General features: G+C 39.8%; 1 long non-coding RNA gene across 1 annotated transcript; it reads right to left on the reverse strand.

Annotated features, from left to right (window-relative positions):
- Positions 1–4,224: 4,224 nt before the first annotated feature.
- On the reverse strand, positions 4,225–14,067 carry LOC121707239. Its single transcript, XR_006031273.1, has 3 exons — positions 14,057–14,067; positions 7,609–7,614; positions 4,225–4,313 (listed from the first exon to the last, which is right to left on the reverse strand). It is a non-coding gene; the product is annotated as an uncharacterized LOC121707239 (long non-coding RNA).
- Positions 14,068–25,189: the final 11,122 nt, after the last annotated feature.

Raw genomic sequence — 25,189 nt, forward strand, 5'->3', positions numbered from 1 at the left:
AAAAGGAATTTGAGAGGCATCTTATTCTTGTTAGGGTAAATGACATGTGAATAATACAGTGTTGGGCAAGCTACTTCGAAATTTTAGTGAGCTAAACTATCAGTTACTCTGCCATGAATAAAACACTACACAAAACTACCACCCAGTCAAATGTATTAGTAGCCTAACACAAACACAGCAGTAGGCTAGTTCACTACATAGGAAGCTACTTTAAATTGTGCTAATTTCACATGACAAGAAAAGTGTAGCTTGTCTGGCTAAGCTACTTGATAAATAAAGAACTTGAGCTATTGAAAAGTTACTTTATTTAGGAAATAGTGAGGCTACCACCAACACACTTAGGCTACAAGTAGCAGCTAGCAATTGCCCAATAGGCTAGTCTGTGCCACTTGTGTAAAATTCGCCGGCCAAATCTAGTATGATTTATTTCTACAATAGCCTTCTTGTGTCAGTTGTAATCTAAGTCAGTGTTATGGAATATGACTTATCAAGTCTCAGTTCATAGCCGGGTGAACACCGAGTAAACATAGCCTAGCTAGATGGCTACGATTTTCATACATATCAAAGATTGCTCCTTCTCAGCTCTGGTAATATTCTGTTCACAAAATACAACTAATAGTACGGTTATGTTAAATCTTACTTGTGAAAAGTAAATCCCCCGAGTATGGTCCGCCGATTTGAGAAGGAACATGCTGCACAGTGCTGTCATCTTGTGTCTTCTGCTGCAACGCAACGAGGAGTATGACCGGTCCAAGATGGCGGCCGCATTTCTTGTTTCCAGCAGCCAATGCGGCGTCTATGTATATTATGTCTATGGGTAAAACATCTGTAGGTAGCGAAGTAGAAAAAAATGGTGGGCCGATTGGCCTACACACTTCTGCCACCTAGTTTCCACTGGATTTTTTGATTGTCGGTGCCGTTTAAGTAGTATAGTATATAGTAGGGGAGAGCCGGTGTTACCAGATATACGGTTTCTGAGATTCTGAGTTTCCATGGGTGGAGTCGGGTGGAGTTTAGCGGCAACACCCTCACTGTTAGTCTACGTCATTTACATCCGCAAGACTTTGTCTCATCGAATTGTTTGATGATGGTCGGGTCAGATAATAAGGGCATGCTCATGCGTAGCTTAACGTTTAAAGTCTATTTGTGTCTGTCGCTAGTTTATAACATTTGATTGTAGCCTAAATACTGCTGTCAATGTCAACCCATACACGTGATAATTCAACACGGGTTCTCAAAATTGTCATGCATCCACTTTCCCAGCATCTATGACTATCCAAATTTGGTCGACATGTCAAATCAAACTAGAATATCTAATCGGTGTCAAGCTGGTGGCGGTTGCTTTTTTTTACCCTTTCTTTTCATATATAGTGTGAATCAATCTACACAAGTAAAAGTAGCCTACAGTTACATGACTGAAATTCTACTCAATCACAATAAGTAAAAGTAGCCTACTATTTTCAAACAAACCCTACTCAGAGTAGGCTACTAGACTAGACGTTTGAAAGCACATCACATATGAAGCGTTGTGCATGAGATGTAATAGCTTAGATTCCAGTTAAATCATCCAGTTTCATTGGGTGATAGATTTCAATCATTTGCTGGTAGATGAACCAACAAGCTGAGGCCGGCACACGAGTTTGTGTCCTCAAGAAATTAACATGTTGCTTGTTCACTCGTGTTTGAGGTCGTTTTAATAGGATATTTATAAAGGTACTTTAATACAGTATACATGTACTTCCTTATTCACCACTTTGTGAGTGAATAGCCTAAATTGTGAATGGCAAAACGTAACATTTGGCACTAAAGATCAGGGACTGAGGGGGACTGATTTCCATTTAGGTTCGTTCTGAGCAAAAACATTATTTGATATCATAATATTATAATATCTATATAATAAAAATAATAGCCTAACTTAAAGGCACAGAAAATGTCCTTGCTTTAAGCCTTGCAATAGCCTAACCTATGTATGGTGCTACCAACTGCATGACAGGCCTATAAATATTTGCCTAGTGTCTCTGGTATCTTATTTCACAAATTGTTTCAGTAATTTAGACTACATACTTGGAAAAGGCAGTTAGATAGTGTTGGATATTAATATTCTTTTTTTTTTATCTACCGATGGCTTATTTTGTATGACTAAATTTGTCCATATTCCCTCAAAACTTACTAGAAGACATCATTTGAGGGGTCATGTTTTAAAAATACTCCCAAATCATCAGAATCTTGTTTCAATCCATATAACCTAAATCTATTTATGGCTTATTTTATTTTATTTATTTAAGTGTATCCATAAGGGGTCATTTTTTAAAAGAATTCTCTGGGGGAACATAACTCCAAACCCCCCTAGAATTGCTTTTTGACACTGTATAATTTAAGTACAGACTACACAGACTGTATAGTGATTATACAGAGAAAGAAATTCACATATTAAGACCCACATCATCCAAAACGCCAGCTACATCTCCGATTTGCCTCCCACCTCGTGTAATGTAATGTAGAGAACAAAACATATTCAATGAAATCCGTAGAATTTTAAGTTTTGAATAATGTCCATGGCCCCCCTCCTGGAACCTCATGCCACCCCAGGAAAAAATCTCTAGATAAGGGGACAAATGAAACATACAGTTTAAGCCATATAAACATCCCACAACTTCAAAATGTTACTACATATCATGAATGGTACTCCCAAAAGGTGTTATTTTAGATAGATTGTTGCAGGGCTATACGTCTTCGTGCATGTCTGTTAACAATTCATTGCCATCATCGTGAAGCGTGTATGAAGCGTTTTTTGAAATATCATGTCCTGTGGATGATTCTGCCATGTTTATAGCTAGAATGGTAAGCTTTCTAATTTATATCATGTTTATATTGTTGAAAATGTCGTTTCACTAGGTTTTTACGTGGGTTAGGCCACTGCACATCCAAATAAGTAGGCTTAACGACCCATCGGCCGTCAGTCTCCATAGGATAACATGGGAAAACTCAACCCCCTACCTGGTGGGCCCAAATGTATTTTCATCTTCCTAAAACTGTTTTTCCATGTCTCACCTCCATAGATGATTGTTTAAACACAAATATTTGTGCATTTAATTAAAATACATGGAGGTACAGCCTGTTTCAATCGTCCCGACACAGACATATGACACTATAGCTTGTTTTGCTTTCCATGTCAACAAGCATGCGATATGAAAGTCTGGGATTGTGGAGAACACTAAATGGTGTACTGAATAAGCATTAAGTCGAAACTTTAAATGAAAAACACTGATTAATAATCGAAAAAATGTAACCGCTAATGAAGTTTACTTTTGTGCATCAAAACTCGTTTATCGCCTCTAACTCCGTGATAGAATGACATAGCAGGAAGATATTTGGCTGATAGAAGGAGGTTAACATGCTCTATGTTTTGACCAAAGGACGTCTGTTTATCATCATTACACTCGGAGAAAACTGGATTGTTTCATTTGTCCCGTGTTTCAATCGTCCCGGCTCTCCCCTATACTACTTAAACGACACCGACAATCAAAAAATCCAGTGGAAACTAGATGGCAGAAGTGTGTAGGCCAATCTGCCCACCAGCTTTTTCTACTTTGTCACCTACAGAGTTTGACAGGTACGATCTTTCAAAACGCCATGTTATTTCCCATAGACATTTGACGACCGAAGGTTGGATGGATACGGAAGTTAGGAGGCGGGACTTATTCTGGAGAGGTCTATGGTGTCTCAGGGCTCTTTGGCTCATTGAAATCAATCTCAGACACCTGTGATAATTAGTTTGCCAGGTGAGCCCAATCAAAGGAAAACTACTTAAGAAGGATGTTCTACATTATTAGACCCCGTTTACGCGACCATGTGTATTTTTATAAACGAAGACATTTCCCTACGTTTGCGCCTTTCATTTAGACGCAAACGGAGAATTCGCCCCGTAAAACGGTCCAAAAAATCCAAAAAAACTCCGGCCAAAGTGATTTTTTTCGGAAAACTTCGTTTATGCGTTTGGTTTAAACTGTGGTAAACGGAGTTTTGGGCAGCCAACGTCACAGTATGCGACAGAAGTACACCAAATGTGCGACCAATGTTTACATTTACATGTTCTCACGTGCGATGTTTCAGGGTTCTGATTGGTTAATGTGAGCTTGAGCTTATCGTTAGACTGCCACTGTGGTTTGGCGTGCTCATGACAGCATGTATGTACACGGGTTCGTGTAAACACATTTAAAAAAAAAACGGTCTCGTGTAAATGCAGTTTTATTTGCAAACGTAGATGGCCAGATATTCGTTTAGGAAAATACCCTGCTTCGTGTAAACGTAGCCTTAAGCATGCCACATGTTTCAAGCAATATGGGAAAGAAAAAGGATCTCTGCTGCTAAAAGGCTGTTGAACAAAGGATGTTGAACAAAGTATGAAAACATTGGATATTTCCTGAAAACTTATGCGTGATCATCGTACTGTGAAGGTTTCTGCCAGACAAATTCATAGGATTAAAAGAGCAGCTGCTAAAATGCCACTGCAAAGCAACAAACAGGTATTTGAAGCCGGTGGTGCCTCTGGAGTCCCGCAAACCTCAAGGTGTAGGATCCTCAAGAAGTTTGCAAGTGTGCATAAACCTACTATTCGGCCACCCCTAAACAATGCTCACAAGCAGAAACAGTTGCAGTGGGCTCAGGAATACATGAAAACTAATTTTCAAACAGTTTTGTTTACGGATGAGTGCCGTTCAACCTTAGATGGTCCAGATGGATGGTTGGTGAATAGCCAACATGTCCCAACAAGGCTGAGACGTCAGCAAGGAGGGGGCGGAGTCATGTTTTGGGCCAGAATCATGGGGAAAGAGCTGGTAGGCCCTTTACGGTCCCTGACGGTGGGAAAATTACCTCAGCAAAGTATGCAGAGTTTCTAACAAAACTCTACAAAAAGAAGAACCGTGCCTTCCGTAGCAAAATCATCTTTATGCATGACAATGCACCATCTCGTGCTGCAAAGAATACCTCTGGGTCATTGGCTGCTATGGGCATCATCTCCTAATGCTGCAAATTCAACAAATGACCATTTTTAGTTCTTTACAATCTATACAATGTTTTGAAACTCTGTTGTGCATAATAATTTGGAACAGTGCATTTTGAGTTTTTTATTTTTGAAAAGAAAAAATACTGTTATCATTGGGAGGTTTGTTCAATACATTTCGAATAATACTCTTAACGGTTGATGACTTGAAAATTACACTGACTGTCATTTGCATCAACTATTTAGGAAAATCTGAGAAAAATGGAATTTGCATAATAATTTGGAACACAGTGTAGACTGCACAATCTCACTTTCACTTTGCTAGTTACAGTTGGATATCTGAAATGTGTGATCAGTTTGTCTAACAACTAGTGATGGGCCGATACTTGGCCCATATACTCGTACTCATAAAAAAATTACGATAACACCCACTGATACTTACAGTTTCCCCATAGTAGCTGCTACGCTTTCATGAAGCCTACTCGCAACACTTATTTCAGTCTTGCACAAAAAATACAACTAGCTAGATTCATGTATCTGCGTTGAGTATATGCAGCTAATACACTTGCATGTATGTTTTTTGGTTTTACCATAGCTCAGCTAAACTATGCATGTGGTATGAGTGTAGCCTAGTTGTTGTACCTCGCTGGTGTGTTTAGGTTGGGGCAGCCGTGGCCTACTGGTTAGGGCTTCGGACTTGTAACCGGAGGGTTGCCAGTTCGAACCCCGACCAGTAGGAATGGCCTAAGTGCCCTTGAGCAAGGCACCCCTATAAAGAGTATATACTGTACTATACTATTATACTGTTAGTGTAGCTCTGTACTTCATGCTAGTTGGTAATAAGTAGCCTAGAATACAAAACAAACTCTGGGGTTTCCGTTTCAGTAGATAAATCTGATTTGCATAGTGTTTTGTTAGTACACATTTTGGTCATTTATACTGAGAAATGTTACCTTCCCTGCCTTTATTTCAGTACAGATCGTCACGTTAGTTGGATCATATTCTCCAAGACCAAAGTTAGTGCCCAATTCACTTCTACTGTAGCCTAAGTCATGAGCAACAGACATAGGGCGCTATTTTGCAACCTGGTTGGCTGAAACATTGTTTTGATTATTATGACAATGATATTCATATGCCCAAAATGTATGCCTGGCATAGCGTCACCATCTGGCAACTGTGGCAAAATGGCTATTTCACTGGTCTAACCTTTACCTCTCCCATAAATGTCTGGCTGAAAGGAGTTTTTGGGATAACTTGCATTGCATTGTGCAACTGTTGCATTGCATGTGACCCTGCTAGGCAAAACCAGTCGCTTTGGTAAATTTTAGAAAATTAAGTTATTGTACTCACATGAATGGCCATAAACTAAGCTTTCCAACGATATGTATATTGAGGGTATTGCAAAAAGTATCGCTAAGATAACCGCATCCAAAGTTGGCATGGTTCTCCTATCACGATACGAAGAGGAGAAAATCAACTTTTTAAGTAAATTGTCACGTGCGATAGTGTGAGGGCACAATTATTATTAGCTTTACGGTAGCGTGACTTTGAAGCGGATGACTGACAGTGCAGTTTCATCAACCGTGCAGTGAGTGTCTAAGGTGTCACTATAGAATATAATTAATGTATTTCGGGGGAAGTAAGGGGAGAGGAAGTTCTGTGTACACAGATTGTGTATAACCTACTTTTAAAATGCACTACGTCAATGGAAAACTTCTCCTGGGGGGTATTCCAAGTACATGGTTTAGTGACAAACCTGAGTAAGTTAACTCAGAGTAAGTGATAAACCTCCTAATAGAAGAGCTGTATGGCTTCATTATCCTAACAAAATAATACCATAGGGCTCTTGTTGTAGGAGGTTTACCACTTACTCTTAGTTAAGTTACCCAGGTTTGCCACTAAACCACGTACTTGGAATACCCCTCTGGTCCCTAAAATGACGCCAGGATATTTCTAAAAGTTTGTGCTTTTGACCGTTCGTGCCCTGAAAGGCAAGTCTTTCACATTCATATTCGGTTACACCTGCCAAGAACGATAGAGAGCTGACACATTGAGTAAATTTTAGCTCTACCGTAAAACCTAATAGCGACCTAAGTAAAGTCAGGGTTTAACAGTCAAAACGTATGTTTTTCCGTTAAAATTTGTTCACAATATGAAAGTGTAGACTGTATACTGTAGAATTATGCGAAATTGTGAAATTCAACATTTTAACCCGTACGTTTGTTTATTGTGGATTTTCTCAAAATAGCACCGTGCGCAAAGTGACTGGTTTCGCCTTGCAGGGTCACATTCACTCCTTCTTACATAATGGGTGAAGTAGTCTGTTACTAAAAGAACTGCTTTGCGCAGCCACTGTCCCATGGAGCGGATGAGAGGAATTGGCCATGATGGATGCCAATTTGTCCAACATCCTCCTCTCCCCAACCACCTCAACAGGCTCTAGTTGGCAGCCCAGGACAGAGCCGTCCCTTTTCACCAGCTTATTTATTCTCTTCCTGTCCCTCTCAGAAAACCCACTACCCCAACAGGCTACAGCATAAAAAATAGCTGACGCCACAACTGTGTCATAAAAAGTCCTTAATGACCTGCACACACCAAAAGACCTCAGTCTTCTGAGCAAGTGGAGACGACTTTGGCCCTTCTTGTACAGGGCATCTGTGTTTTGGGACCAGTCTAGTTTATTGTTAAGGTGAACACCCAGGTATTTGTAGACTGATACCACCTCAATGTCTATTCCCTGGATGTTCACTGATGCAACTGATAATGCCTTACGGCTGAAGTCAATCACCATCTCCTTTGTCTTACTGGTGTTTATCTGCAGATGGTTCTTTCCACACCATTCAACAAAACTGGTGATGACCCCCTTATACTCCAGATCATTCCCCTTCTTAACACAGCCAACAATAGCTGTGTCATCAGAACATTTCTGGAGATGGCAGCTATCTGTCGTATTGGAAGTCTGAGGTATACAGGGAAAAGAGAAAGGGGGAGAGCACTGTGCCTTGTGGGGCCCCTGTGCTACAGACCACCACATCTGTCTCACAGTCACGTAGCCTCACGTACTGTGGTCTGTTGGTGAGGTAGTTGATGATCCAAGCAGCAAGATGACAGTCGACTCCAGCTCCTTCTAGCCTCCCCCTCTGTAGTGCAGGTTGTATTATGTTGAATGCACTGGAAAAATCAAAGAACATGACTCTAACAGAGCCCCCAGTACCCTCCAGGTGAGAAAGAGAACGGTGGAGGAGAAAAACTATTGCATCCTCCACACCAGTGTTTCTCAAACTTTTTCAGACCAAGGACCACTTAACCAATAAAAAAAGAATCACGGACCACCTAGCTAAAAAAAAACAAAAAAAACAGTAGTCCTACGTCAACATTATATTACACAATAGGCCTACTCACTGAACCACCTTGCTTACTGTTTTTGCACCTTGCTTATTGTGTCAGAGGATTCATATGATTTAAACTGGCCTAGCTATAGGCAGTGTTGCAGGATTTACATACAAGTTGGTTCAATATTGCAACTATTGCAATTACCACGTTTGCTCGCGGACCACTTGAGATAGCTTGCGGACCACCAGTGGTCCCCGGACCACACTTTGAGAAACACTGCTCCACACCGACCCCTGGTCGATATGCGAACTGGAGGGGGTCCAGCTCACTGCCCACCAGGCAACGGAGGTAGTTCAGGACAATCCTCTCCATGCTCTTCATAAGGTGTGATGTCAGAGCCACTGGCATGAAGTGATTGGGCTCTCTGGGGTGTGCTATCTTTGGAACAGGGACCACACAGGAAGTTTTCCACAGGACTGGGACTCTCCCCAGACTGAGGCTGGTGTTAAAGATGTGCAGAAAGACCCCACTGAGTTCATCCGCACAGTCCCTGAGCAGTCTGGGGCTGATCCCATCAGGACCTGTGGCCTTCCTCACCTGTTCTTCAGTTATGAGGAGGCTAGGGAAAGGGGGTGATGTACTGATACTCCCACAGGCAGGGGAGGCATTCCCTGAGTGAGTGGGGAAAGGGTGGTAAGGGCTGGAGAGTACAGAAGTTGTAGATGGACAGGGGGGAGGGGGGGAGTGGGTAACCTCTGAGTAGTGCAAGCTGGTGGTGCATGCTGGTGTCACAGATTGGTCTGGGCTCTGGTGGGTGGGGTCATAAGTGGTAACGGGGGCATCAGTATCAAATCGGTTAAAAAATAGATTTAAATGGTTTGCCCACTCCCTATCGCCGGATTCAGGTCCATTACCCCCTACTTTGCCATGGCCTGAGATCATTGTTAAACCTCTCCAGACCTCTCTGGCATTGTTATTCCTCAATTCCTCTTTATTCCCAGATCTAAAAACCCTCTTTTTCTGATTAAGCAGTCCTTTCAGTTCAGGTGTCACCCAGGGTTTATTATTTGGAAAACAACGTACCCTTTTAACAGGTACAGTGTTGTTCACACAGAAATGTATGTAATCTGTGACACAAGTTGTTATATTATCCAAATCCTCCCCATGAGGGCTATACAGAACTTCCCAAGCTGTACTATCAAAACAGTCCTTATAGGCTAGTGACAGTGGCCCCACATTTTTGAGATACCCCTACCGGAGGTAGAACTAAACGCAACAATGTTTTTCCTTATCTCTAAGGTCTCCCATATATGAAATGGATTCTTAGCTAAAAATATTTTACTGCTAAGATTGTTAAATTAACAGATATTGTTATACACCCCAAAACCAAAAAAGGACTAAAATATAGCCTGTCCGTATGGGAGTTAAGGCATATAAACTAGTGCAGATCAATCACACAAGCTCTGAGAGCTTTGAAACTTGGCATGTTTATAGTCAGGAAGTTGCTTTACCTACTAGAAAAGACTGGATATGAATATCTTGATGTATGGAATGAATAGAGACATGTAAATATACACCTAAAATAAGCGGACATGCAAAAAATGAATATCTATGCAGAATGTTTTCATTTACTTTGTAGCTGCTTTACCAGGGATTATTATAGCAACACATATGATGGCTTATGGGAAAGGTGGGGTTGTACTGAATCCAACAATATCAAATATGTAAATATAGTATGACAAGTTAGGGTGTTCTGTCACTCAATTTATGAGGTGTCCAAAATGAAAGAAAACAGAACACTAGCAAAATACAGTCTCAAGTCCAAATCACATTATCAGTGGTGAGAAGAATGTTGATAAATTCATTGTTACTGCAAGGCAAGTGCTGATCTATATTTACATTTAATAATGATACATTTCATATGAAACACAGATCCAATTGAATCAGGTTAACACTGGAATGGAACACCTTTATTAAAATATTTACATTCACTTGAATTTTGTTTTGGTCAAGTCATTACTGAATAATGGAAAACTAGATGTACCGCAGAGCGGTACAAAATATGACCGCCACCCAGTCCAGCACATTTTTTCCACAAAAATAAATCACGCTGAAAGGCCTATATGATTCTAACTGTCTTACTGAATTGCATTATCCACACTCAATTCTCACTGGTATCTGCTAGACAACAAGTACCAAAACATGATTAGTTCATAGATTTCACATGTAAAATTCATTTTATACAACCCCACCCCTATCTTGCCTGTTCATAATTCTGAGAAATTCTTGAAATGTGTGCATGTGTGCGTGTACACGTTTATGTTTATGTGTGTGGGTGTGTGTGTGTGTGTGTGCGTGCTTGTGTGTTTGCCTGCGTATGTGTGTTTGTGCATGTGGATGCATGCGTACATATGTCTACTGTGTGAGTATGTGTCATACGTATGATAACTGTGAATGTATGTGTGTGCGTGTGTATCTGTTTATGCACATGTGTGCACATGGAATGGGTTAACATGACCCATTAAACTGTATAAACTCGATAAACTGTATGTCAATGGAACTCTGTATCGCAACCCCAATATCACCACCTGGCTATAGCACATCATACCTCATGCCAACATTCATCTTGATTAACATTGTCACCCTCAACTCTCTCTAACCCACTGCCTACTGATGCTTGGATCACCTCTCTCTTCTCTCTTCTTATGTTTCATTCCTTTTGCTCCCCCTACCCACCCATTCTCTTTTGCTCTCTCAATGTTTAATGTTATTCGTGGTGTTTTGTCTATACATGTTTGCTTGTGTGTCCTGTCTGTTTTTGTTTATTATGTCTATAGGCTAAAGTCAAATTATGATCTGTATGTTTTCAAAGCTAAACAGGAAATGTTCATGCTGTCACCACTCCAGAACCAAATTCCTACCTCTTTATGCTCTATATTCTTCTCAGCCCCTACCCTTTACATCTCATTCGCACACCACATTACATACCTATTCCTCCACCCCCCCTTCCCCCTCTCCTATCTAACTGACACCTGCACACACTCTCACACACACAATACCCACCTTATCAAACATTTTCATAACTGTACAATCACAACATGGTACCACTTACATTCCTGACCTGGAACATCCGTGGGATTGGATCTCAGGCAAAGAGGCTCAAAATCTTAAATAATTTGGATAGTTTAAAAGCTGACATATGTCTCCTACAAGAAACTCATCTCTCAGAATTAGACTACACCCGCATCAAATCAAGACAATTCAATCACATTTTCTCATCTCATTACAACACAAAACAAAGGGGAGTTTGCATTCTGATTAACAAAAGAATCTCATTCATCCATAACGCCACCATCACAGACCCAGAAGGACGTTTTGTCATCATAAACATCTCAATTCACAATACCCCTGTAACAATTGTTAATGTTTATGGCCCTAATACAGACAACCCAGTTTTCTTTCAGAACCTCTTCACCTCCATCTCAACTCTATCTGGCTGTCCCATCATAATTGCAGGCGACTTTAATACAGTGTTAGACCCCACAATTGACAGATCTGATCACTCTAAAAGCAAACGAATCTGGCAATCCACAAAAACAATAAAACAGTTCATGAGTGATTCTGGCCTTGGCGATTGTTGGTGGCTTCAGCACCCAGACTCCAAATACTACTCTTTTTTCTCTCCGGTCCACCACTCCTGTCAATACTCCCGTATTGATTATTTTCTAACCAGCAACTCTATAATGAAAAATATCTCTGATTCAACAATTCATCCCATAGTCATTAGCGATCATGCCCCAGTTACAATTAAATGGAACATAACGAACCAACAGCGACCAATTAGCAAATGGCGTTTTAATACATCCCTCTTACAAGACCCAAATTTCATCAGTTTTGTTGGGAGAGAGTGGGCATTCTTTCTAGAAATGAACGGCTCCCCTGAATCATCTCCTTCCCTTCTGTGGGAAACAGGAAAAGCAGTACTCAGAGGAAGAATCATCTCATATTCAGTATACAAAAAAAAGAAGGAAAAAGAACAGGAAGTAGAACTCAACAATAAAATTAAACAGTTAGAAGAAACCAATGCAAGCAACCCAACTGAAGAAACACAGGCAAAACTTAGGAAACATAAATTCAAACTCAATGAAATACTCAATAAACACACTCAATTTATGATTCACCGTCTAAGGCAGGAAAACTTCCACCATAGCAATAAATCAGGTAAATACTTAGCAAATCAAATCCAACGTAACAAAGAAAAATCAACAATCCCGGTCATAAAGAACTCAGCAGGGAAGCTAACCAGCTCACCTGAAGAAATAAATCATGTTTTTTACCAGTTTTACAATAAACTATATTCTTCAGAAATAAACCCCAACCAGGAATTCATAGACTCTTTCCTAAACAGCATCGAATTACCACAACTCAATGAGACCGAAATAAAAAACCTGGAATCACCTATAACTCAACAAGAACTGTTTGATGCCCTGAAACAGATGCCCGATAATAAAGCACCAGGTCCGGATGGCTTTCCTGCTGAGTTCTACAAACAATTTTGGACCATCTTAGCTCCACTTTTCATCAGAATGATTAATGAATCAAAACAGAAAGGACGTCTTCCAACTAGTTCCACCACAGCCTCAATTTCACTGCTCCTCAAGCCCAATAAGGACCCAACATTGCCATCCAGCTACCTACCAATTTCTCTCCTCAATGTGGACAATAAGATAATCGCAAAAATGCTAGCACACAGATTAGCAGAGGTCACCCCATCCATTATCCACCCAGACCAAACAGGCTTCATTAAAGGTAGAATTTCATCCACCAACACCCGCAGACTGTTAAATATAATGTATCACTCTACAAATTTTCAAGATAATACCATCATAGCAACTCTGGACGCAGAAAAAGCTTTTGATAGGGTGAACTGGAATTTCCTGTTTTCCACATTAGGGAGGTTTGGCTTCGGGGAGTCGTTCATTAACTGGATTAAACTTCTATACACCTCTCCTTCAGCCACAGTAATCACCAATGGACTAACATCACAAAGTTTCACTCTTCACCGGGGAACTAGACAGGGGTGCCCACTCTCCCCCTCACTATTTACAATCTTCATTGAACCCCTAGCAGCTGCCATCCGTCAGAACCCCCTCATCAAAGGTGTCCAGACTCCATATATGCATCACAAAATCAGCCTTTATGCTGACGACATTCTTCTCTTTCTTCAAGACCCCACAACATCAGTAGAAGAAACCATCAAACTCATTGACACATTCTCTAAAATTTCTGAATACTCAATCAATTGGAATAAATCTGCAGTTCTCCCATTACATCCCAACAGCTGGGATGTGACAGCCAACTCTTCACCTATCCCACTCTGCACTAACTATATCACTTACTTAGGGATAAAAGTCTCCCCGCAGGCTGTCAGACTTATTTAGCCTAAATTATTCCCCTCTACTCACTTCAATAGATGATGACCTTCAACGCTGGAAGAACCTCCCATTATCCATCATGGGCAGAATCTCAGTAATCAAAATGACAATACTGCCCAAAATAAACTATCTATTCTCTATGATTCCAACCCAGCCCACCACCCTCTGGTTTAAGTCTCTCGATTCATTAATCACTAAATTCTACTGGAAAGATAAGACCCCAAGGATCAAACTCGCCACTCTTCAAAAACCAAAAGCAATGGGAGGACTAGAGGCCCCACACTTCCAGCACTATGCCCTGGCCAACCAGCTCCACTTCATCCACAAATGGCTACACCCCACCCCCTCAGACAACACCTGGTTAGACCTAGAACAAACAATCTGTAAAGAAATTAAAATCTCAGATCTCCCTTTCTGCAGTCAGTCGGTCAAAAAACATCCATCCTTCAAAGCCCCAACAATTTCAGCTACTCTGACAGCCTGGTGGAGATTCTACCACATCACTGATTCACCTATAGCACCATCAATTCGCACCCCGATTTGGAATAACCCAGATTTCACCGTCAATAAAAAAACACTTAACTTTCACACATGGATGGGAAAGGGCATCACTCACCTTCAACACATTCTTCAAGACAATAATCTGGCCTCATTTTCCTGTTTGGTTCAGAAGCACGGCATCAAGAGTAAACACTTCTTACAATACCTGCAAATTAAATCATCTATCCTAGGAAAAATTAACATCCAGACAGCTAACCTTGACATTCCCCCACCAATCTCAGAGCTGCTTAATATTCCCTCTCCCAAAAAATACTCTCCCAAATTTACAAAATTATATCTCGTTCAGAAAAAACAATTGGCCTGCCATATCACAAATGGGAATCAGACTTATCAATTACTCCCGGTGCCGACTTCTGGACCAAAATGTGCAAAAACATCTACCTCATGACAAAGAATAGTAATCTACAACTAATACAATACAAGGTTCTTCACAGATTCCACTTCACTGCACATAAATTGGCTAAAATGGGGTTTGGCTCGGATCTTTGCACTCACTGCACACAAAATAACCCAGATACATACATTCATGCGGTTTGGCATTGCACTCCAATCAACCACTTCTGGGTGAGTGTCACAAAATCTCTCTCTTCCATCTTTGGCTGTCACATCCCAGCATCCCCTTCCTTATGCATACTTGGTGATACATCCACAGTCAATTTAAGCAACTCCTGCAATAAAACACTGCTGGTAGCGCTGACTATCGCCAAGAAAACAATCCTCATGAACTGGAAATCTAAGAAAAAAGCTCACATCACTCATTGGAAAAACTTGTTAACAGACTATATATCATTAGAAAATCTATCAACTACAAACTTAATCAATACTCAGGATACAACCTCTCCTTGGTACCCCTTTGTCACCTACTTACAGTCCTGACCCTCTTTGCCTGAGTTCCATCTCCACACCATCATAACACACTTCATCAACAGATACACATATCATCGAACACTGGGCAGGGGAGGGTAGCTGGAACTATTATTGTTATTATTATTATTATTATTAGTAGTAGTAGTAATATAAATAACATCCCCTTCTTTCCCTCCCCCTTTTATTTACATTCTCTGATAACTTTACAAATTTCACTCTTTCTCTCTGCCTCTCCCATCGTTATTCTGACGGGGCCCCATTGGATGGCTTGGGAGACTCAGTCCTGGCGGGTCGCTGTGTGGTTTTGGCATTGGTTGGGTCCTGTGGGTTATCTATTGGCCCTGGGCCCCCGGTGTGCACCCTCCTCATACGCTCATGCACACGCCTTGTCCTGGAAGCACACAGCACGCTTTACTCTCTTTTAATTGCACTACATGTTAGGTGACATACATAAACAAAAACTACAAAACAGGCTAGGGTAAGAGTGGAGTGCAGGTAGATGCCTCATCAGGTGTCTATCTGCATGCCTCACTTATTTTAATGCACACATTGAGGAGGCATACATCTTACACAGGGTAAGTGTGGTGTGCATGGGGAAATCCTGACAGATATTCACCATGCATGCCCACTTCTTTTAATGCTACACTCTAGATAGACCCCTCAACCTAGCCATTCACATACTGTACATATTTAGGTCAAGAGTGGCGTGTTGGGTGAAGGTCTGGGGGCAAGGTGTGGTTGGTCGTGGTAGTGGGGGATGTGTGCATATGCTGGGGGCCTGGGGCGATGGGTGGCACGCAGGTCCTCCCCTCTGTCAGCTCGTCGCAGTATAACTGCGGGGGCTGGGTGGAACTGTGGCCATTAATGGGTGCCCAGGTTGGCAATCAGTCAGGCAATCAACCAAGCAATCAGTTATTCCTATTATTATACTTTACATTAATAGAATAATTACAACTCCTCTCCTCTGAAACCCTCCCTCTCTATGTTCCAGCTTCTCTCCTCCTGGCCCAACAGCAAGCCAGCCTTATACATATGCACACACACACACACACACACACACACATACATCCTCACATACTCACTACCCCTCACCCCCCATCCCCACCCCCATCCCAACACCACCTCATTCACACTCTCAGAGCTACCATCCGCACCCCCCCCCCATCCCCCCTTCTTTTCATTCCGGTCATCAATTTCATCCCTGATAATCATATCTGTAATCATCCTGGACGCAAATCATCCTTAGCCTTTCTGTTATTAATGTTATGTTGTGTTATGTTTGTGGAAGACCAAGTCAATGTGATGTCTTGTTAAGTTACAGTATGTGTTTATGTAATGTACATCTGTTTGTCGTATGTAGTATTCATGTGCATGTCGTAGTGTTGCATTTTCTGTAATGTCAATGATGTTTGCAAATAAAAAAAAATAAATAAAAAAAACCATGACCTCTGGAGGCAAACATACGGAAACAATTGGTCATCCTAGGCCCTACGGTTCTCAAGATATTCACAGAAAACTGTGTCTGCCCTACCCTTTCGGTGGGTCCAGTACAGCGGGGGGGCTACAGATCAAAACAAAAAACGTTGGTTCCATGCTATCCATGTGGGGTTACATGCCCACCAAGTTTCGTGTACCCCGGTCTTTCAGTGTCCCGGGAATCCTTGTTGGTGTACGGTCACTAAATGTACACATAAATTATTTTATTGTAAGGCCCCCCATGAACGAAAGTTCACAAAACTTGGCATGCATTCGGAGGGTGTCATAATGATCCTACACTATCAATTTTGTGCAGTTTTGACCATGTCAGCCAGAGATATTGTGATGAAAACACCTACTTTTTTGCTTTTTAATTTTTAACTAGGTGGCGCTATACATGAAATGAGTGGTTATGGAATGGGTTGACATGGCCCCTTGAGATCAACATACAAAAAAAAAATGGTCCTCCTAAACCTTACGGTTCTCGAGATATTCACAGAAAACTGTGTCTGCCCTACCCTCCTTTCAGGGGGTGCAGTCCAGCGGGGGGGCTACAGATCAAAACGAAAAACGATGGTTCCATGCTATCCATATGGGGTTACATGCCCACCAAGTTTCGTCTACCCCGGTCTTTCAGTGTCCCGGGAATCGTTGACGGAAATTTGGACATGCGAAAAAGAAAAAAAAAATCTGACTAAACCTATATGACCGCCGCTTTGCTGCGTGGCGGTCATAATAAATTGTCCGGCTTGAGTTGGTAATCTTCTATTTTTATCCAGGGATCTTCCTCTGATCTATTAATAACAGAGTTGATGTAAAAAGCTTGGGCTGAGTAGTAATACAGTTCAATGTTTGGGAAATTAAGACCTCCCTCACTTCTAGAGTTCTGAAGAAGTTTCCAACTTAATCGGTGGGATTTGTTTGACCAAATAAACGAGCTAAACAGTCTGTTAACCATCTTAAAAAAGTTCTTTAGTGGTATCACTGATACTGTCTGGAAGTTAAACAAAAATTTGGGTAACCATATCATTTTAATCAAATTTATTCTACCGATTAGGTTTATTGGCAGATTTGCCCACTTATCCAAATTTATTTTAAGATTTGGATTTACAATGGCATCCTGTATAACTTCCAGAAAAATTAAACTTATATGAGGCCAGAACGTTGAATAAAATTCAATTGGCAATCCATTCATTCCTGGTGCTTTACCCTTTGGAAAACTGTCAATTGCTTCTTTAATCTCAGGTCCAGAAATTTCCTTTCTTAATGCCACTTTTTGTTCCGCTGATAGCTGTTTAATGTTCACAGACTTCAAATAGTCCTTTTGATCATTACCCTCACATAATAATTCTGAAGTATATAATTCTTTATAAAAGCAGGCAAACTGTTGATTGATAACATTGTTATCTCTGAGAGTAGAATTTGTTATGGGATCCTTAAGTATGTTTTCTAGTCTGGTCATCCTTTTCACTAATGAGTAAAGTTGCTTACCTGTTTTGTTTAAAGATATGTATTTTAATTTATTGGAGTTGTACCTTAAGTTATTAGCTTTTTCCAGTAGGAGTTGATCATATTCTAATTTATATTTCTCTAAATGTTCAAGATCTTTTTTTGCCCTAGTTTTCTTATGCAATTGTTCTGAGTTATGGTTTTCTCCAGTTCTTTCATACCTTTATCAAATTCTGCCTTCTTTCTGGAGGAAAATGAAATAATAACCCCCCTGATATATACTTTAAAGGTGCCCCATATTATCTGAACTGGTGGCTTATCAGAATCAGAGTTTTCAAAATTTATTTTTAAGAATTCTGTAATGTGGTTTGTTAAGTATTTAATAAATTCATCATCCTTTAAATATTTTCTATTCATTCTCCATAATCTTTGTAGCATTTTGTTTTTTGGTGGGCACATAGTACAGGTCACAGCAGCATGATCTGATATTACTATGTCCTGTATTTTCGTTAATATTAGGTCATCTATACCTTTATTTGATATAAAAATATAGTCTAGCCGGCTATAACTATTTTGTGTATGGGAATAATATGTATAATCTTTACTTTTTGGATACATTAATCTCCATGCATCAATTAGCCCATTTAATGAAATAAAATCCTGAAGTTCTTTATGTATATTGAGCTTTCTTTTCATATTAGAACTATCCTGTGCTGTGAAGACATGATTTAAATCTCCACCCAATATAATTATTCCTGTTGAAATATTATCTATTATGTTTTGTATGGTTATAAGATATTTCATGTCAGATAACGGTGGGGAATATATATTTATCAATGTGTACCTTTCTCCAAAGATGTCACAGTTAATAATTAGAAATCTACCCTCCGGATCAGACTGCTTTGAAATTAAACTAAATAGTAAACATTTATTTATAAGAATTCCCACTCTACTTTTAGACGTGAAATTGGATTCATATGCCTCTCCCACCCATTGCTTCCTGAGATGCTTTATTTCTCCTAGTTTAAGGTGAAGCTCTTGCAGAAAAACAATGTCTATGGATAGATTTTTCAGATGATGTAGGACCTTCTGTTGTTTAACCCTTTCCTTGACTCTGTTTACATTCCAAGTTGTAATGGTGAATTTGTTTGAATATAACTTTTATCTAACATTTGTCTTTTATCAAAGAAGGGTTGCATAACTTTGGTCAAGTTCTAGACCAACATGGAAAACCTAACTGGAGAACACAGACAGACCCAAGACGAAATAACAATGTACACTCACACACATAGAAACCAGACAAGTGCGACCAGCATTCTCCCATCCACACCCCACATACAGACATAATCGACATACCATACACTCCTATGTATTTCACCTTGTAGAACATCCTTTGATAAAGTCAGTTGCTCCTACCCCCTTGAGCATTGATCCATGATGTTAAATAACATATATTATATCTATACTGATTCTATAATTAATATAGCCTAGTAGCACTCTAACTCTTCCTTCAGTTAGCCAAGAAAAATACTTCCCTCTCCTCCTATTCATATAGCATTTACAGTTACTTGATCAATCTATATAAAAAAGGACAGAAAATACCTATACAGGGAGGAGATTAGGAGGTACCCATTATAAAGAGAAATCATAAGTAATTAACAAACGGAATATAGAGACAAAGAGAAACTCCCCTCTTCTTTTCATGTTGCTAATCTATTTAATATATTCTTCTGTTGAACATTAAAGCTTACTTCTCTCCATATTGACTTCCATCTCGTTCTCCATCCATCAGTTGTGTACAAATATCCTATTTTAAGCAAATAAATGTAGACCCCCTTACTTAAATCAGCTATCCCACAGGTAACAAACAATAGATAGTCCACTGCTACTTTTAATGCAACTCTTGAAGATACTTATTAAACAAAAATTAGTACTTAAGTCCATAACCAGTCCGTGTAACTTTCATCCACTTTCCAACGAAAGAGAGAGAGAGAGAAAAAAAAAGAAAAAAGAGGATTTCTATGGGTCATATGAGTTTATCAGTGAGGCCAGCCACATGCAATCCACCATGCATCCATCAGTCTCTTATTCCTTTTCTGTCATAACTGGGAATTTTTTGTTCAACTCATTCTCGGCTTCTTTTAACGTTGAAAACCTTAGCTCTTTTTCTCCGTCCTGCACCAGCAATACTGCTGGGTACTTCATTTTAGTTGTAATGTTCATATTGTGCAGCCGCTCCCTCAAAGGCCAAAACGCATCTCGCTTCTTCCGTATTTGCACCGACATGTCTGGGATAATTCGGTACTTACTGGCCTCAGTGCCGGTCCCCCCAGATCGGCGCACTTTGGTATCCTTCAGAATTTTCAATTTCATTTGGAAATGTTGCACCCGAAATAATATGGTGCGTGGATGCCATGCTTGCTCTTTCAATATTCTGATGGGCCTTCTCAATGTCGGCCTCGCTCAACATTAGATCCCACTCTGTCTCGAACAGTTTCACCAAAAAATAAATCATCCCAGTCCCCTTCTCCAGATATTCCGGTACATTTTTCTTCCTAGGCTTCTTATCTATTATTACAGTGCATGAAAATGCACTGTTCTGTTATCCAAAGTCTTCTTCTTCTTCTTCTTCTTCTTCTTATTATTATTATTACTATTATTACAGTGCATGAAAATACACTGTTCTGTTACCTGAAGTAGTCTTCTTCTTCTCTTTATTACAGTGCATGAAAATACACTGTTCTGTTACCTGAAGTAGTCTTCTTCTTCTCTTTATTACAGTGCATGAAAATGCACTGTTCTGTTATCCGAAGTAGTCGTCTTCTTCTCCCCACCAAATTTTTGAGTCTAATTCAGCTTCAACCGTTTAACGTTGAAACTTTGTTCAAACTTTGTAACGTAGGTCTTGAAAAGGACACTTGTGGAATGTATTTTTGTAAACTTTATACTTTTTGAGATATTAACATAAATCAAGCTTATGTTTTCCCCATAGACTTTGCATTGGCACTATGACATCACAATCGGCTAATTAAACTGATTTGCACCTGTATTAACTGCCAGCTGCTCAAGTAGGCCCCCTCAAAGAGCCAATTAAACTGATTGCACCTGTATCAACTGCTTTCTGCTCAACTAGGCCAACTCTCTCTGTCTCTCCATTCTACAAGGATATAAGGCACATTCCATCCAACTGTCTATCCATCCATCTTCTTTAAACCATTCACTCATTAACCCATTAAACAATCTGCCTATCAACATCCATTACACTATCTACATTCAACTTTTAAACTAGCTACTTTGTCTCAGGCTTTAAGTATACAATCTGACTCTCTTAAAGGGATATTACACCATTTGGGGAATTCTACTCATTTTCCACCTCCCCTTGAGTTAAACAATTGATTTTTACCTTTCTCCAGTTCCTCCAGCCGTTCTCTGAGTCTGGAGATACCACTTTTAGCTCCAGTCTAGCATAGATCATTGAATCGGATTAGACCATTAGCATCTCGCTTGCTAGCATCATGTTTAAAAGTGACTAAGATTTTCGGTAATCTTCTTATTATGACCGCCGCTAGCGAAGCGGTCATATACAGTAGGGATTGTCAAAGTTTTTTTTTTTTTTTCCCGTCATCTACTTCCTGAATTTTTGGTCAACGATACCCGGGACACCGAACCACCGGGGCACATGAAATTTGGTGGGTATGTAGCCCCACTAGACTTTTACGGAAAAATTTTGTTTCGTCCCCGGGGGCCACTCCCCCCCCGTGCTGGGCCCCCGAACCGCAAAAAAAGCATTTTTTCCTAAATAACTACCTGAACCGTGGCACTGAGGATAAAGAATCTTTTATGGTATGTTGGTCTCAAGGGCCCACATCAACCTGGCCCATAATCACTCATTTGTGATTTGCACCCCCCCCCCCCCCCGGTAAAAAATTAAAATGCAATATTATTCTGCTTTAATCGCCCCTATCTTCAGTTAAGATGTTCAAAACTGCACCAAATTTTATGTGTATGATTGACCTGGAATTCTCTGGGGGTATGCCAAGTTTCGTAGAATTTCATCCATGGGGTGGTCTAAAAAAATTAGGTTATGTGTACATTTAGTGACTGTACACTCATTGGCCTGTACATGGCGGTGCACACATATACACATGCACACACACACAGGCACCCACATACTATCGGTATTAGAACAGCCGATACATAATTACAAATTCAGTAGGATTAAAAGAAAGCCAAAATAAATATTCATCATCATCATCATGGCTGCATTTCCAGTATTGGCGATAAGTAGTCGTTTGTCCACTAGATGGCGCATCGTTGCAGTGAGACGTAATTTTGTTGGAAGTTAAAAGTGGGTTGGAAAAACAATGGGCGCTTCCTACAAGGACTGTAGTTTACCGCAGAGAACGTCTAATAAGGATAGGACGATGTAATTCCCATTTCTTCTTGAAGCCGAAATAAATCTGAGGATGTTTATCGGACATGCTTGGTTTTTACTGCAGGTACGTTAATCTTATAATATCAATAACCTAGGTAATGTTACCATTAGCGTTGGTTGAGTGATGGAGGCCCATTTGATTGATTGCATTTGTAGAAAACTATAAATGTGGTTATACGAAGCAAATTGATAGCAGCACTGTAATTGTATCTTTCGATTGTCATTTGTGCTACAAAATCATTCTGTGCAATGGAAGATTTACCAACGTTACACCGGTCTGATACAGTTTTGCCTATACATGCGTGAGACTGAGACGCCTGTTTATTTTGTTTTAAGTGCGTGCAGGGTGTGAGAGGGGAATCGATGTGCTTTGATTCCAGCTTGGTAGTTGTAGTCTGTGAAATTAAAAAGCACGTGTGAGTGAAGTATCCAAACAATGACACCTTCATTATGGCTGCTTTAGCAACACACCTTAAGCTACTGTGTAGTGGGTCCTATTTAGAAGTGGCTACTTCATTCGCGCTTTCCTTGACTCATGGAGCTGCGTGAATGTTATTACAACTTTGCGCCACGATATGGCAGTTTAAGTCAGCTTGATACTGTAAGGCGTAAGCCATTGGTTTCCAAAGGAGATTTTATTTGTGTCGCCAGCATAGCCTATTGACAATTTATGTTGTAAATAGGCCTACCTTATAATCCTACCTGTAGCTTAGGGAAGCTAACAGCTTTCTATTAGGATCTAGTTTGTTAGTTACCGTTTTGTCATAACTCCCTGATGCATTTTTGCATTTGGAATAGCCAGAGCGTGTATATCTCAATCGGAAAATGAAACAATATCGGGTGCCTATGGACTAGGCTGGGTGAACCCAGCCTGATCTGCCCGCTATTTATTTTTTGATTTCTTAAAAGATTGAGCTTGGTCTGATGAAAGCCAGACTAGCCATGGACCTCAGTTACACAATGCAAGGGAACATGAATCAGCCTATATTTGCACGAACAATAACGGACAATAGCTCTTCAACTTTGGCCCGTTAAAATGTGTATGAACAGTCTAGCGACGCATTTCATCAAGGCCCATTTGGACATGTCAGTTATTTGCACCACTGGTTAGATGTAAAACAGCATTTCGTTTCAGACTACTGTTACTTAATTTGTGCATTAACAATAACGTTTCAGACTACTGTTACTTAATTTGTGCATTGACAATAAAGTATTACATGAACTAAAGATGACTAAAATCTTATGTAGAAGAAGAAACATCCATCCATCCAAAAATGACCTTTGTTTTTGATAGCTGTTGAAAACGGCATGGAACTGACAGAGATGTTTTTGTTTATAAATACATAATAAATAAATAAATAAATAAATAAATAACATTATGCTGATACCTTTTGCTTTTCCCAAATACAATGTAGCCTACAGGTGTAAGTGACCTTTCATCAATCCAGTTGCAATGGATGAACTGTGATGAACTGCCCTACTTGTGATTGTTTAGAGATTTTAAAGGTTTTATAACAATGCTACATCTTCTTTGGCTATTCTACAATCTATTCACCTTTTCAGCACCAGTAGGCTACTTTCTGTGCAGCCGCACACACACACTCAGGCATGCCAAACAAGCATACACAAAAGTTTCAAGAGTGGGGGATGGAGTAAAATATGGAGACAAATTGAAGTGTGATTTATTTTCGCGGAACGGATGTCCAGGACTGAGCGGCGGTCATATTTTGTACCGCTATGTGGTACATCTAGTTTATTATTCTTTAACTATTTAACTGTTCATGCATTCCAACTGTCAGTTATCATCAACTATGACTCCCGCCAACTGTTTCCTCTGCCCACAACTGTTTCCAAATAAAAGTTTGGTTTAGCATTTTATGTTAATATATTTTTTGCATTTTCATGCACTGGTAATTCCTCAGAATTACATTTTCTAGTTGACTTAAATCTCATTATTGTGACTTAAAATGTCATGCAATAATAACTCATAATTTCTACTTTATTTTCATAATTATGAATTATTATTTTGACTTTAAATCTCATCATCATCATTTTGACAGAAATGCGCTTCGTGCGTTTCCGTAGAAAAGGTTCTGACACGCAAAACACCAGACATGGCAGTGGAAAAAGTGACTCATACTTACAGTAGCACGCAAGTTGAGATTGCATTAATTCCCTCAGGAGACTTGAGTTAAAAGGATGTTCTTTATTTGTTATTTCTTGACATAAAAATGTGTTTAAGGATATAAAATAACATTGCATTGCAAATATACCACTTAAATTTGATTTCCATTAACTACAGGTGCATCTTAAAAAAAAAATACAATTTCATGGAAAATTCCATTGCCTTGACCAGACAGAGATTAAAGGCTCAGGAAACCATTGCCGGTGGTTTCACAATCAGCTGATTAGAGCTCATCTCAGATCAACAGTTCTGTATAGAACGTTTTTTATTCTAAAATAAGATTCTGGATTTTTGATTTCCATTAGCTGTAAACCATAATAATAATAAAGATTAAAACAAAAATGCTTTTCACTTTGTGTAATGAATCTAGATTACATAAAAGTTTCAGCTTCTGAAATAAATTATGGGAAAATTGAACATTTCCATGATATTCATTTTTTTTA

This window comes from Alosa sapidissima, chromosome 4 (assembly GCF_018492685.1).
Source record: "Alosa sapidissima isolate fAloSap1 chromosome 4, fAloSap1.pri, whole genome shotgun sequence".
Lineage (NCBI taxonomy): Eukaryota > Metazoa > Chordata > Actinopteri > Clupeiformes > Clupeidae > Alosa > Alosa sapidissima.